The sequence below is a fragment of the Callospermophilus lateralis genome, chromosome 17, assembly GCF_048772815.1.
Source record: "Callospermophilus lateralis isolate mCalLat2 chromosome 17, mCalLat2.hap1, whole genome shotgun sequence".
Classification (NCBI taxonomy): domain Eukaryota; kingdom Metazoa; phylum Chordata; class Mammalia; order Rodentia; family Sciuridae; genus Callospermophilus; species Callospermophilus lateralis.
In genome coordinates, this window is record NC_135321.1 from 34,098,031 (window position 1) to 34,113,354 (window position 15,324).

Genomic DNA, 15,324 nt, shown 5'->3' on the forward strand with positions numbered 1-15,324 from the left:
GCCTCCACCGGGCCGGTGGGGCCGAGGCGCGACCCTGCAGGCCGAGCGCGTCCTCCGCCACCGCTGATCCAGGGGTGGGGGCCGCGATGGGAGGGGGCGCCTCCTGGCCAAAGCTCGGCGCCGCCGCGAGTGAGATCACCGCGGTTTATTTAAGGAGCCAGCCCTCGTCTTTGATAAACTGTCGCGCCTCAGCCCTGGTTTATAGCTTCTGTGCGGGGGAGAGGAGAATTATTTATGGCCCCCCTAACTGGGTGTGATATCAGCCATGGCTATTATCGAGGCTAGTTCATCACCATAAAATAAGAAGTGTTCCTCGGGTCAAGGGTCTGCGCGGTCTCTCCTGTGGGCTCCGAGAGATGGGGAGGGGGGAGATATACGGCTGCTGAGTATCTAAAGATAAATGGAAAGATGTGTGTTTGTGGGCATAATTTAAAGAATTTATAAATACACGATGTTTAGGCTTATACAATGGACGCCGCAGGGAAGCACGTGTGTTCTCTGTGTATGCACCGCCATGCTCACACATGCATGTTTACATTCTTACCAAGCAACCCGTATGTAAACACACGTTTCCATTTCTGCCCCACAGCGGGAAAGGTTAACCAGGTAGACCGAGAGAAAATGCAACCCGGGGCGGAGACAGCCTTCCTTTGCATCCAAGATCTTTCTTTACCCTTTCAGGGTGGGGAGTGCTGAATTACATGGTCCCTTCCTTCCATTAAGACAGCCTTTGTATTGTATTTTGGTATTTGTGATTGCAAAGCACGGGGCTGAGTCATCTTAATAACATACCCGCGGATGCAAATGTATGGAAATGGAGTGCCGCACAGATTTTGTGTGGAGCCCAGCTCTGGCAGGGTGGCCATTCCCAGTTGGTTTTTTAGTGGCGCGGCTACATGCACATATATTATAGTAATTACTTTCTGGGTGCCCTCTGTAAGATGGCAGAAATATGCTCCACATCGCCCCACGTTATGTGCGAAGCATAAAGCCATATTGTAAGATAATCAAAGGCTTCTGAGAAAGGTTTGTGCTGATTAATAAAGTGTTTATGGTACTTTGTTTGGGGGAGATTGTGATAGATATTTTAGAGCCACCCAAATGGAATAGAAAATACCATATTGTTATAGGAGGCCCTTCATCAGCTTGAGGGAGACTGCTGGGGAGTTCCATGACCGCTGAAAGCTGGAATCAGATGAGGAAACAGAAAGAGAGAAGGTGGGAGGGGGAGGTTTAGGATTTTGAAAGGGGAGAAGCCAGGAACTGGTAGAATTTCAGCCCGGAGTGTGGATTGTTCAGGATCTAACATTAACTTGTGGTTGTTTATTTTACATATAATAGAATAGCTAAATGATGGAGTGTATTAGTTCTTTAATAATTTATAGAAATACTTTGATGTTGCAGTAATTACATTAAAGGTCACATATCAAAGGTAATTTGGTTGAGCAGCTGTGATGGTTTCTCAGAAGCAATCAATATCACTGTCCGTGGTGCTGATTTCACCAAGGGGCCTGCCAGATTAAAGAAGGCTTATTACTAGGCAGAAAGGCCCAGGGGAAATCAGGAGCACATTGGAGTGACGCGCCAGCCCCCCTTCCACCAATAATTAACACTGTTCCCCATAATCTGTGCTAATCCTTCATACTGGGAGATCCAGTGGCATTTTTTCTGAAATCACAAAGACAAGTTGGGCAAGTTTGAGAGGAAAGGCAAAAAGAAATATGAATGTATGTTGGGAAAGGGGAGGGGTGGAGATAGAAGCTGATGGCAGGGCTGAAACATAACCTAGAGTCCCCACCCGCTGCCTGGAACACCGTCCTTTCTTCAAAGGCTTCTCGGGGAGACTCACAGCCTCAAAAGCCTCATCACACAATTCTCAGGGCAGGCACCAGCCAGCGGGGGGATGGAGGGGAGGTACAGGGAGAAAAGATAGAATTGCAGCTCCAAGTTCTGAGGGCACATTGTCCCCTCGAAAACTCACATGCCGACAAATGGAAAAAAAATGTAGAAGTAAAATTATGCTTTAAAGTGGAGTCATTTTGATTCCAGAAAATGCAACTGGCATTATTATTGTTAGTTGGTTCTCTCCTTGGAGATCAGAGAAAGTGTAGCACTAGCAAATGCAGAGATAGAACCAAGCCAAATGTTACTGCCCAACCGAATAATGCCTGTTCCTGCTTACTGAGGCTGTGCCCAGGGCTGCCTATTTGGTTGAGGGGAAAGAGGAAGACCTCTTCTTGTCTGGGGTGACCACACTAGGTGCCCTAGTGGGCACACTCCACATCTGACTAAGGAGAATGAAATTGAAAAAAGAACGTGGAAAACTGGTAAGCTCAGCAACTCAGGCACTTTTCCAGACTTCAAAATCCATTAAAATCAATCCATTAAAATCAGCCCTCTACTTTCTCACAGAAGAGAAAAAGAGCAGGGAAAGATAGTACAGGTAGTATTTTCTGTTTCCCAGCAAGTTATGGAGCTAGAGTCCTGTTTCCAGCAAGAAAAAGAATCTCATTGTTGTCATGCACAAAAGTACACACACCACCACTACCAACAACAACTGTGAAGCAATGGACAGAGACCTGAAGGTGCCCCTAACATGGGCCGTCATCTGGGGACTAAAGAGGGGCACTGACATTCATTTCTCATGGGATTGTGGAAGCTCAGGAGCAAGACCACAGTGGCTGTTCTTATAAATCTGAGGTCAGTTTCCTTGGGACTCAGCCTAATCAAAGCTGTTTCAATGGCTGATGGAGTCATCCTGGACCAGTGTCACAAATGGATTATTAATTTTTAGTTTTGCTTGATTTTAGTAGGATGAGATTACTAAAGCGTGAAGCTTCATTAAGATCCTTTTGGGCATGGCCTTCTGCCATAATCTAGGCAGGTGGATTTCACTTTTTCTAACCCCACCCCCATACACACTTTCAATATCTCCTGGTCTCCTAGTCGTCTGGCCCCCTGTAACACATTCCCTTCTGTTTTCAATGACTGTACCACTACTGAAGGGGTAGGGTCAACATGGAACAATTGTGGAGCTAAGTTCATCAGCAAGTCTTTGCTGAGTTGTATATCAGGCATTGTGCTGTGGCCCATAGGAAACAGAGATCAAAGCATACCCCCCTTCCCTCTTGCATTTACCACCCATCATCAAGTCGGGACAGAAGCCACACACAAATATAACTAACCATATAAGGTAGCGGGTGTTTAAAAGTAGGTAATGTGGACAATTGCTCAATGATCACAATTAATACTGTTCAGCACTTATTATGTGACTGGTATGAAGCCAAGCACGTTACCTCCATTGCCACATTTTATCTTCTCAATCACCTTTGAGGAAGATATGAGTCTTCCCAACAAATGAGGAGTCCGAGGTTTGCCCAAGGCTTGTTCAATTGATAAATAGCACTGGTCTGCTAGCATCACCCAGGATACCCAGCTCAGTTAGCATCACTAGTCATCTGAGGAGTTTAGCAGGGACTGAGGTGACTACAGAGTACAGGAATTGCTGAGTTTTCCCTCAGGACAGGGGCAGGTGGGAATAGAAAGCTGCGAGTAAAACGAGTATGTCAGATGAGAGACCTGAGAAACCGCTCAGGGATGGGCATGCGCTCAGGTAAGGAGCCCTGCACTGGCCTGCCTACCTGAGCCAGAGATGTGCTGGGCAGCAAAAGCCTGCTTGCTCTGAGAGCTACCTGGGGCCCAGTGTGCACAGGAGACCTTGTGGAAGAACTGTTCTCCTTAAAAATACAGCCCTGATGCTTAGTTCAGCTCCTCTAGCTTTTGGGACTTATCGGGGAATTGTCTTCCAGGAAAAGCCCACCTGTTTCCAAAGTTGGGAATACAGGGCCTGGGGTGGGGGGGGGAGGCTCTGACTAGAGAAAACCAGAAGATATGACAAGTAGTGGCAACACTTTACTCCTTTGGCAGCAGAAAGGTCTCTGCACCAGGGCTGGCAAGGGGAGAGCTGGGTCCAGTTAGCAGGAGGCCTGGAAATGGTGAGAGGCGGGGCTGGCTGGGGAGGGGAGCTGTATCTGCTTGGTAAACATTAAAGTTCCAATTCACTAGTTAAAGATTGGCTTTCGTGTCCTCACTCTAGCAACCCTAGAATACAAAGCAAACCAACACCGTCCTCCCCGTCCTCCCCGCTGCCTCCCACACTCACCCCTCAGATCAGCCCAGCAGACTTGCAGTGTCCCTGCCATGAGGATTCCCGACTGACTCAGGTCACCACAACTCAAGATGGGTCATTTCCATGGAAATTAAGTGCACGCTTCTTTGAGTTTATCAGGAAAGATGTTAAAATTCAAAATTAAAAAGAAAAAAAAAGAAAGCTCAATTGAATTCCTAGCACCTGCCCCCCCCCCCCGCCCCCGTCTCAGGGTGTCTCTTCTATCATTCTCCTTTCTTCTCACTTTCCTTTGCCTTAATCTCGTTTTCTCCTCTTTCTCTTTCTCTTTTTCCTCTTTCTTCCTTTTCTACCTATTTCTTCTTCTCCTCTCTCTTATGGACATTTTCCTCTCCCTCATTTTCTCTCTTGTTTTGAATCTTTCCACTCCCCCTTTCCTCCTTCTCACTGTCTCTCCTATCTCCTCCCCTCCTCCTCCTTCCCCCTCTCTCTTGCTCACCCCTCCTTTACCTTGACACCCATAGGGTACTCTAGTGGGACCTTTCCTAGCCTTCAGGGCTTCCCTGACAAGGCCCATCTCCTTCCCTGACAGCCCTGCCATTGAAGGATCCATCTAATTTTATGTACAACTGTAAAGATGAATGATAAGTAGAAAGCATGCAGGCAAGAACAAGATGAATAAATTATAAAGGGCAAATGATGACAAGACAGGGGTCCCCAGAGACAGTGATATGATAACAGAAACTAAAGACGAATTTATGATGGATGTAGTTAGCATGTACGGAGGCTGTTAATTCTTCGGGGTAGTTTTACAACTTCTAGTGATTGGCTCAATCAAAGCGTTTCATTTTAGAAATGTGATGTATTTCCACTTGTCTGTCCTGTTGGGTTTGTCTCTGTACAGTGAGACTGGGTCTTGTCAGCATCTGCATGGAGTCTCCCAGTTCCCGCCTCCCTCTGTGTTTCTGCTTGAGATCATGGGGTCACAGCTAGCTCCACATAGTCCCCCCCGGTTGCCCAGTCCTGCTATCCTTGCCAAGTATTAGTTATGGGAGTGTTGCAACAAAGTACCACCAACTAGGTGGCTGAAATTTATTGTCTCACAGTTCTGGGAGTTCAGAATCCCAAATCAAGATGTCAGCAAGTCTGGTTTTTTTTTCTGAAGGTTGTGAGAAAGAATCTGTTCCATGCCCCTCTCCTGGCTTCTGGGAGCCTTGGACATTCGCTGGTTATAAATGGTCTTTTCTCTGTTTCCTCATGTTATCTTCCCTGTGTGCATTGTCTATTCCTGGTTCCAAACTTTTCTTCTCTAAAGACACCAATCCTATTGGATTAGAGCCCACTCTAATGACTCCATCTTAACTCGATCATTTGCAAAGACCCTATTTCTATAAGGTCTCATTCACAAGTACTAGAGGTTAGGACTTCAACATCTTTTTGCAGGGGACAAACCCATAAAGCTGAGAATTCAGTGTTATTCAACCCATAACACTGAGAACTGACTCTTCCATGATAGGAGAAAAAAAAGTTCTTCCAGGGCATTTTGAATCATGGGTGGGAGAGAGGTGTCCCACCAGCCCTTTCTTTGTGACTCCCACCTGGTCTCAGGCTTTTTTTCATTCTCTCTTGAGAAAATAAGTGACATACAGTTCTTCTTTCCCATATTCCCTAAAAAAGAAATATCCACCTGTTCCTGTAGGGGAGGGGATATTTATACCCTCGAGGACATTTGATATTGTCTGGAAATGCTACTGGTACCTAGTGAGGACAGGCCAGGGATGCTGCTAAATTGCCTATGGTGCACAGAACATCGTCCCCAACAATGATCTGACCCCAACCATCAATAGTGTTAAGGTATCGAACCCTGTATTCAGGCCAAGAATGGGGTAGAAGGCAGGAGGGGAGGCCCCAGAACAGAACGTTCCCTATTCCTCACTAGTTCTCATTCATTTGGGGGGCAAGCACAAGGGTCCCTAGAGCATGGGGGGTAGGAGGTGTGGCCACACATTCAGATGGTTTGGGTGCAGAGGGAGTTAAGAGTAGTAGAGAGCAGCAGCAGAGGGCAAAGCCACTTCCAAGCAAGAAGGCTCATTTCTGGCTGCCACTCACACCATCCTATCTCCATCTGCAGGGCAGATTGGCCCAAGGGCCACCAGCTTCAGCACCAACCCCAGCTCGCTTCTCTCCTCTGACTCACTGGAATCTGTGATCTGAGTGACATGAGTTGGGCATTTGTTCATGACAGAACTGGGACCAGAATATTTGCTTCCTCCGATGCCACGTGGGGGATGCCCCAGCCCCTCCCCCTTTGGAAGAGCCCTGGTCTCCACAGGTCTGCCAGGTTGTGACCTGCCCAGGCTTCCCAGTCCAGCAGCTCTCCACCAAATGACACAGGCCTGGGCCATTATCCAGAAGGGAGCACCAGGGGTCCTGGAGGGAGGGCCAAGGGGTTTTAGATCCAGAGGCAGGGCCAGCTGGGCAGAGGGGCTGTAGCTGTGGCACCCACAGATCTTGCCTTTCCTTCTCCACACGGGCCGGCCACCCTAGCCCCAGGACCCGCTATTTCCACTTTGCTCCCCTCCCCCAGAGACATTTTGAAGTCTTCCTCCTCCCCTGGGGCTTGGCCCACACGGTCCCTAACGACTTTCTTCTTCTTGGCCTTGTCCACACTGTCTGGGGAGGTGGCTTCAGTGGTCAAATGAGTGACTCTTGACTCCTGTAGGGACCCGTCTTCTCTGTGATCCTCACAACACAGCCCAGGCCTGGCCATGGCCTATACTCAGCAAGGCTCCCTAACATAATTATCCGAAAGAATCGGAGAACCCCAGTGTCCACAGTCAGGTACATAAAAGAAAGAAACAGCCAGACAGCACCCAAGCTAGTGGACCCAGCCTGGCTGGGTGTGAGAGTCCGGACTGCCAGAGCAGGCCCTGTGGCCCCACCTGGCTCCGCTCAGCTCAGACTCTCCCTGAAGCCACCCTCTGGGCTAGGAAGGAGGCAGTGGGCCCGATTCCCCCTGGAGTCCGTCTAGCTTTGACATACTTTATATTACTAAGAATAATAGAATTGGCATCACTCACATTACTTCAGAAGACAGGGAGATGAGGGGACAGTGGGAGAATGAGCCTGATTGTGTCTCCTGCTCTCCACTGCCTGACGCCATTGGTGACAAGTGTAATAAAGAGGGTCAAATGTGTCCCTCCCTAAGGCATGCCAGCCACATTGCCTGCCTCAGGGCCGGGGCCAGACTTCTGGCGTCAAGCCCACCCCTGCCCTCTGCACAGGTCTCTTCCTAGGGACACCAGACAGGCATCTCACCTCTTGGTGCAGTGCTGGCCCCTGCGTGGTTGGGTCCCAGTCACCACGGGAATCAGCCCAGCACCATGTGCAGTAACCTGCCGTTTACAAGGCAGAGTGTCAGGCATGGAACATAGATGAATAAGACACAGCCAGTTGAGGAAGGAGCTTGTCATCGGGTTGGGGAGGCAAGTGTGACGCTAACTCATGACAGAAAAACCTTGATGGGAAGTGCCTAGGATTCTGATGAGACAAAGCAGGGTGCCCTGGGGCTGCCCAGCCACCCAGCTGATGCATTCCACATAGGATGGCCAAGGTGATCCTTGTGAGATAAAGCGCCCACCTGAAAATTCTTCAGCCAGTGCAGACCTTCTCCTGGCCACAATCCTCCAGAACCATGCTGTTCTTGTCCAAAGTCACTTCTTTTGGATGAACTCTGCTCCCTAGGGAGCTTTCCAGTCCCCAGGAGCATCCTGAACCACCCTGTGCTCCCCCAAGCTGCTCTGTTAACTATGGATTTTGCTTTGAGTCTCAGACCCCAATGCTTCACCTGTTCCTGTGCTGAGAACTGGAACTGTTCAGAGCAAGATGGGTGGACAGGTGTCAGGCAGCCTTCTCTCTGCTGAGTGACATCACTGCCCTTAGCACCTCCCAGGGGCATCCCAGCAGGTCTCATTCTCTCAGTTCCTTCTCCATCCAGATCACCTCCAGGCATCCCTGGAGAATTTCCAGTTTCGCACACCTACTGGGAGGTACATTTGAAGAGAGAAGAAGACCTCACTTAGTGGTCATGAATGTGTGAAGGAATTCCGGGTGGAGGTGCTTTGGCCTGGGTAGCTGCAGCTGGCGCAGGTGTGAGTGTGGGCATGCATGGAAGGTGTGCATCCCCAGGAGAGAGAGCCTGAGGTTACAGTGAAGGCCATGCCCGCATGAGTCTCTGTGAGGCTATTAAAGGACTTCTTGACCTTTTGCAAGAAAGCAAGGCTAACAGAATGTCTGTGTGAGTTGCGGCTCCCAGACTGATGTGTTTTAGAATTGACGGGGTTTCTTCTAGAGAGCATGTGCGTGGGCCGGCACAGGGCCAGATGTCTGTGTTGTTGACCAGTGGGGTTCTGGAACTGTGGGCTGTCATTTATCATCAAAGATGAGGAACCCTGGGTGATGATGGCAAAAGACAGTATTGTTCTTTATTCTTCAATTTCTTATGAAAAGAGTTGTTGTAAAGAGAAAAGTCCCAGAGTTCAAAAGGATGAGGTCTCTCTAGGGTGCCCCAAGTTTATTGTGCCTCAAGTGCATGTGGCCATCCAAGGCACTTACGGTATGTCTTCATATGACCACGAGGGGGCACCATAAAGGTAGCTTCCTCTCCTGGCAGCTGAATGGGCACAAGGCAGATGTGTTGAAGGTGTTCCTCTTACCCAGCTCTGTGCCCAGCACAGCACAGAAGAAGCAAAGCAATACTCAGCTCTCCATCTGACCCTTCAAACACTGGCCAACTGCACAGAGGGCACCAACCTGCTGGATGACTTTGTGTGAGCTTTCTCATTTTCTAGTGGAAATCATATGCTATATGGATTGCTATAAACAAGCCAAGTGTGATTTTTAATAACAAAACAATGATGTGAGTGACCTCCATGGTTCTTCACCACAATAAAAGCCTGTGACTGTTAATTCATATACAAAATACTTAGATAATAATGAAAATGTAAAATGCCTCAGATGCCGCTAAATTGCCTATAGTGCACAGAACAGTGTCCCCAACAATGCTCAAATATGCATCTTGGACTATATGCCCCATTGCAATTCAGAGACAGGAGATGCTTGTGAATTGTAATGACCAGAAGGGAGGATAGAATTCTGCTGTGTGTGTGAGGGACAAAGAGTTGGAAACATAGTGTGTTTGTCAGTTTTCCATCACTATAATAAAATTCCTAAGATAATTAACTTATAAAGAGAAAAGGTTTTTTGTTTTTTTTTTTAGCTCATAGTTTTAGAGGTTCCAGCATGTGAACAATTGGCCCCACTGTTTTGGGGCCTGTAGTGAAACCAGCACATCATGTCAGGCAGGGCAAAACCGCTTACATCATAAGCCAGGGAGCAAAAATAAATAGAAGAAGGGATTCACAATCCAGTTAAGGGCATGCCTCTAATGACCTGAAATCCTCCCATAAGCCCATCTCCTAAAGCTCCACCACCTCTCCATGGAGCCACATTGAAGACCAAGTCTTTAGCGCATGGTCCTTTGAGGGACAGTCAAAATTTAAATTAAAGTAGATTGTAAGAGGAAGAAGACCTTGGGGAGCCAGGAAAACCTGAATGTTTCTTCTGGACTCAGGGATGAAAACCAGGAGAGTGCTTGGAGAACAAGGACACCTCTCTTACACCACTGTGCTTCAGAACCTCCAGCCCCTTACAGTCTGTATGTGCCAGTCAACTCCCATCAGGTCAATCATCCCCCAAATCCTTCACACAATAGGTGTGGCTTCTGTCCAGAAAGTCCCCAGCTTCCCTTCTCCCAGGAACAGCTCTGCCTCCTCCTGCCCACCCACCAGAATCTCCCCAGGGCTTTAGGACCCAGCCTTTGCTCCTGCCTTCCTCTGCAAAGCTCTCCCAGTCTATCCTCTGTCGCACCCTTCTCCCTCTCATCTCAGCCTTGACAAGTGCACCCTGGCCAAAGTGTGGACCTTGGGCCGGCCGGTGCATGCGCTTCCTCAGGACCCTGTTCAAAATGCAGAGTCTTGGGAGCCACTTCAGACGGTCTGAGTCACATCACCCAGACTGTACCCCCTGCACCTGAACAAGATTGCTAGGGGATCTAGCATCCACCAGCCTAACTTTAGGCACTAGAGGATGTTGCCTTAGTTGGAGTGCCCCAGAAGCTGACTCCAGGCAAGCATTTGAATGCAAGCGGTGTTTGCCCAAATGGACTTTGGGCAGTGACCCCAGGAAACACAGTCAGTAGTGAGAAGTGAGACAGGGAGGAGAAGAAATCAATAAAGGGCATGTTATCAGGCACAGCAGCTTCTACTATGAGAGGAGCTTAACCCCATTGGGGACTCCAGAACCAGTGTCAGGCACACTCCCCAGGTCATGCCACTCAGGGTCCAGAGAGCTGGGGTATTGATACACCGATTCCCACCAGGCTTTGGCTGAGCATGTACCCACGGATCATTAACTCCCCAGCTCCTCTGGCTTGCCTCATGGGTGGGCAAAATTAGCTCCACGTTCATAGAAAGTCCTGGAGCCAGAAGTGTGAGTACTGGTAGATGGAAGTCAGGCCACTGTCACTGAGGTGGGGAGGGCAAGAGAGGTCATGGGCAAGACACTGCCTGCCTCTGCTGGTGATCAAATCTAGCACCATTCTCCCCAAATGGGAGGATAGATAAAAGAATTCTGCCTCTCTAACCATTGACAGTTGCCATTCACCAAGAGCCAGACACTGCACAAATATTATCTCACTTAATACACTGTCATACGGGTACTCTCAGCTAAGCATTATCTGTGCTGTTGTACAGAAGAGGTAGCTGAAGCATAGGGGCTTATGCAAGGCCATGAAGCCCAGGAGAGTCTGACTGCAGAGCCCACTCTCCTTCCACCACCCTAGAGAAGAACCTAGGAAGCCACAGCTGCAGAAGGGTAAGTAAGAACAGTGTTATCATGCCGGGTAATGACTCCACACGTGTCCACACTCCTGACCTGTCCTTGGATTGCAGAAGTATTGTTGCAATTGAACCAATTTCAGCCACAGCTCTACCTGAAGCCTTACCGACTGTGTGTCTTGGGAAGACCTTGGGAAGGCATGGGGCTGTCCTGTGTTACCCTCTCTGAACTTCAGTTCAGTGACTACCCTATTGGTTAAAAATACTTTTGGCAGCCGGAGTACAGTGGTGCATGCCTGTAATGCCAGTGGCTTGGGAGGCTGAGGTGGGAGGATGGTGAGTTCAAAGCCAGCCTCAGCAAAAAGCAAGGCACTAAGCAACTCAGTGAGACCCTGTCACTAAATAAAATACAAAATAAGGCTGGGGATGAGGCTCAGTGGTCGAGTGCCCCTGAGATCAATCCCCAGTACCCGCCCCAACAGCAACAACAAAAATACATTTGGCTGCAGGAGCATCAACAAATGGAGCTTGGTTTTCTTTGCACATCATGGCATCTAGGGTCTGGTGTTGGTTCAGCTGCATAATAATGTCAGGGTCAGAGTCTTTCCCTCATGGTTAGAAAGTGGTTTCTCTAGCCTCATGTATCACAACTCCAGTCAAGCAGGGTAGGTCCAGCTAACCTCTGTCCCTTTTATCAAGAACTATTTCCCAGAGATGCCCTCCCCAGTAGACATCTATGTATGTCTCGTTGGCCAGAAGTATGTCACAGGGCCATCCTAGCCATAAGATAGACTGGAAAAGGGAATGTATTCCCTAAGACTAGGCACATACCTCCTGTGAACAAAACTGTGCTTCTGTTGGTAAAAGAGAAGAGGAGGTGGGTACCACAGGTAATAAACTGTAGACTCTGTCTCCAGCCTGATAGAGACAGTCAAGGGTACACTAGAGCAAGCTAGGCTAGGCGGAACAGCAGCCCCACCCATACCCAGGACAAGTGCACCTGCACTCAGACTACTGTCAAGGCTTGTGGGAGAAGCCTGAGGCTGGAGAGAATAGTCTCAGATGCGTTCCAGAGGTGCCTCTCCCACATAGCACTGCTCGCTCAGCATGCGTATCCCAACCACTGACATGGTTTCTAATTCCATGGATCTCGTGATAGGGAAGGAATAGCACATCAGCTCCTTAGGCACCATATTTGTGCCATCTATATCTTTTTTTGCAGTACCAGATATTGAACTCAGGGACACTCTACCAGCCCTTTTTAGTTTTTATTTTGAGACAGTATCCCATAAAATTTTTGAGGCTAACATCAAACTTGCCATCCTCCTGCCTCGGCCTCCCCAGTTTACAGTCGTGCACTGCCACTCCAGGCCTATCTCTATCTTTCTTGAACTGAGTTCTTCTGCACCTCTGCATGTGGCTTAGATATCAAAGGCCAACAAGCCAACAGACACTGTCCCCACATTACAGGCATTCCCCAGGCACCTCATCATTCCCACCCTTTGGGCTGATGGTTGTGCTGGTGGGCACACACTCTCCAAATGTGGGTCATCCTGCTTCCAGGGCCAGGAAGTGGTGACAACCTTCTATTTTGGAAATGGACACAGCCTCTTCTGGGCTGTGGTAAGGGATGTGGAGTGAGGCACACAGCACACCTGTGCCAGCCCTGCCTGAGAACAGCAGCCTCAACTCTCCTGGTGAGCTTCACGCAAATGGCCTGGGAGCTGGGGTGGAAGAGCAGAGAGTCATGGGCTGTCCTGTGTTGCCCTCAGACCCTGAGGCCCTTCCTCTGACCATTTTCTGCACCATGAAGAAGGCCTGCTCATGCTCAACTGTCCCCACCCTCAAGGGGCATGTGCTGTCCCAGGATGCAGCAAGCTTTTGGTCACAGGTGTGCTGAAGCACAGTCCCAGTCACCTGTGCAGGTAGAGCAATGCCAGCAATTATCATACGGGACCAGTCCTGGGAAATAAGCCAAGGTCCCATTATTTCACCCAAGTTTGCTTTGCTTTTCTATCATAAAAGCTCCCTCTGTGCTGGCCTCACTTCTCAGCCCCAGTCAAAGCCAGGGGTCCCACATTCCCTGGCCTCCTTCCCAGAGGCATGATGACCCCTCCACCCTTTCCACTATCTTCCTTCTCAGGGAACACTAAGGACCCTCAGGTCAAAACCGCGTCCATGCTGCTGGGAGGGCTCAGGCCTTGATTTGGTCAATCTGCTTCCAATCCCAGCTCTGCCACTCCTTGCTGTGTGACCTTGGGATGGTCATTTCATTTCTTTGTGCCTCAGTATCCTTTTCTCGGCCCTGGGATTTCAGTGGTGCTTTCACACAGGGGTCGCTTATGGATCCCACACAGTGACGTCCGCAAAGCCCTGGGCACCCTGCTTGCATGTAGGAAACACAGTATCGGTCTCTCTACTGCTGCCACCATTGCTGCTTTGAATCTGTCTCCCCACCTGTCCCTTTCTGGCCCATCCCTGCCCCCTGACTTCCTAGGTCTGGAGGACAGCTGACCTCACTTCCCAGCTGCATAACCGCGCACAGGGCTGGCCAGCCACTGAATGGGAGCCAGTTATAGGAGACAGGAGCATCCGTCGACCCTGGGACCCATCCCTGCCAAGCCCAGCTGTTTAAAGATGGGCCCCAAGGAAAGCTGTTAGTTATGTCTATTCTAATGGTTTGCACGAGCCTCACAGGGGACCTACGTTCTCCCTCTGTGCTCTTCACTCACCATCTCTCACCCCCATAAAAGGGTAGCACCCCTGGAAGCTGCATGAGGGAGCCCCAAAGCTTGAAAACCCTAGCCAGTGAGAGCAAGAATGAGCTCACATCCCAGATCCCCATGTTTTTTTGAAAAAGAAAAAAAGCGGTCCAGGGACCCTTCAAGGCAGGGAGACAGAGGCTCTGAAATGAATATGCATTCAGCCTCTCCCAGCCGCCCTGACAGCTGGCATCCGACAGCTGTAACTGCTCAGAGCCTGAGAGAAGGTTTTTAATTCAATTCGGTGTTTCCTGAGCACCCACCAGGAGCATGGCCCTGCACTAGGTGCTGCTTGGCAGGAGGAAGCCCCTTGGGCTTCCCTCCTGAAGAGGAGAAAAGGTGTACATGCCAAACAATTAGAGGACAGCCTATTGAGACTCTGGGCTGGAATCTGGAGCTCACGCAGCTCGGGAGCGCTGCAAGGTGGCGGCTATTTATGAATGCCCTCCATGAGCCACATTGTGCCGGGCATTGGGGCAGTGCCCCCAGGGATAGGCAGGGTGTGGTGGATGAGAGGAACTGAGGCTGCGTGCCAAGGAGGTGGCAGATGAGCAAAGAAAAGGAAGAGGGAGGAGAGGGTGTGGGGAGGACGCAGCACTGGCTGGGGTTCACCAGGACAGGGATTGGGGGTCATGAGTCGTGGGTGGGTTGGGGCCCATTTGAGGAGGGCATGAAATGTTCCACTGAGGAATTTGGTCACTTCCTGAATAGGAGAGTGACTGCCTGACCGTAGCATACAGCACGTGTGGAGGGCGAGGCCTGAGCAGACCAATGAGGAGCTGGGCGCCAAGAGCAGCCTCAGCGGGCAGACACGGAAAGTTGCAAGTGTACCTGGTAGAGGTGCCCCCTGGGGTCCTGGGCAAGTCCTGCTGGCAGAGGATTGAGGAGAAATTGGACTTTTTCTATGTCCCTGAAGCTGATGAGGGAACTTGGCATCCCCCTGATTACTTGGAGGGCTTTTCCTACCCAGCGAAGAAAGTCTTTATTCAGGGCAGGACACAGGGAGCAGAGGAAGCCACACGGTGCTGGAGAGGTTCCTAAGCCACCTCATTACTGCACATCAGAGTTTCTTGGACATTCAGATTTATGGTAAATGCAAAACAACACAGAGGCTCACTTCCCGCCCCACCCCCCACACCTACACAGGGTCACAAAGAGAAAATACCAATTACTCCTTTTTGGCCAAAAGAGCTTGATCCATAAGGAGAACTCCTCTCTGCCACTATTTCCCTCCTGAGAGCCAGGGCACCTCAAAAAAAAGTAGACTGCAAAGGGGCCTTCTCATTACCCACCACCCTCCCTCACCCTCCCCACCACATTTTGTACATCCCTGTGACAGTCCAGAGACAATTGAACACAGCTCTGCTGAGGTGCCACCTTTGGGTCCCGCTCTTTTGCCTCGTGGCCTTTATCTCCAAGCACCTCCATGATTGACAAATTGAGGAACCTGCCGTAATTCAGAAGTGCTTGGGAGGACACCCATTTCCATTAGCATCCATATTAAGGGGTGTGCTCCGTGCAGTTTTATTACTTTGGAGTA

General features: G+C 49.7%; 1 protein-coding gene across 26 annotated transcripts in view; it reads left to right on the forward strand.

Moving 5' to 3' along the window:
• The window catches only part of Celf4 (CUGBP Elav-like family member 4), a 291,753-nt gene that overhangs the window by 76,120 nt on the left and 200,309 nt on the right, over positions 1-15,324 (forward strand). The window lies entirely within an intron of this gene.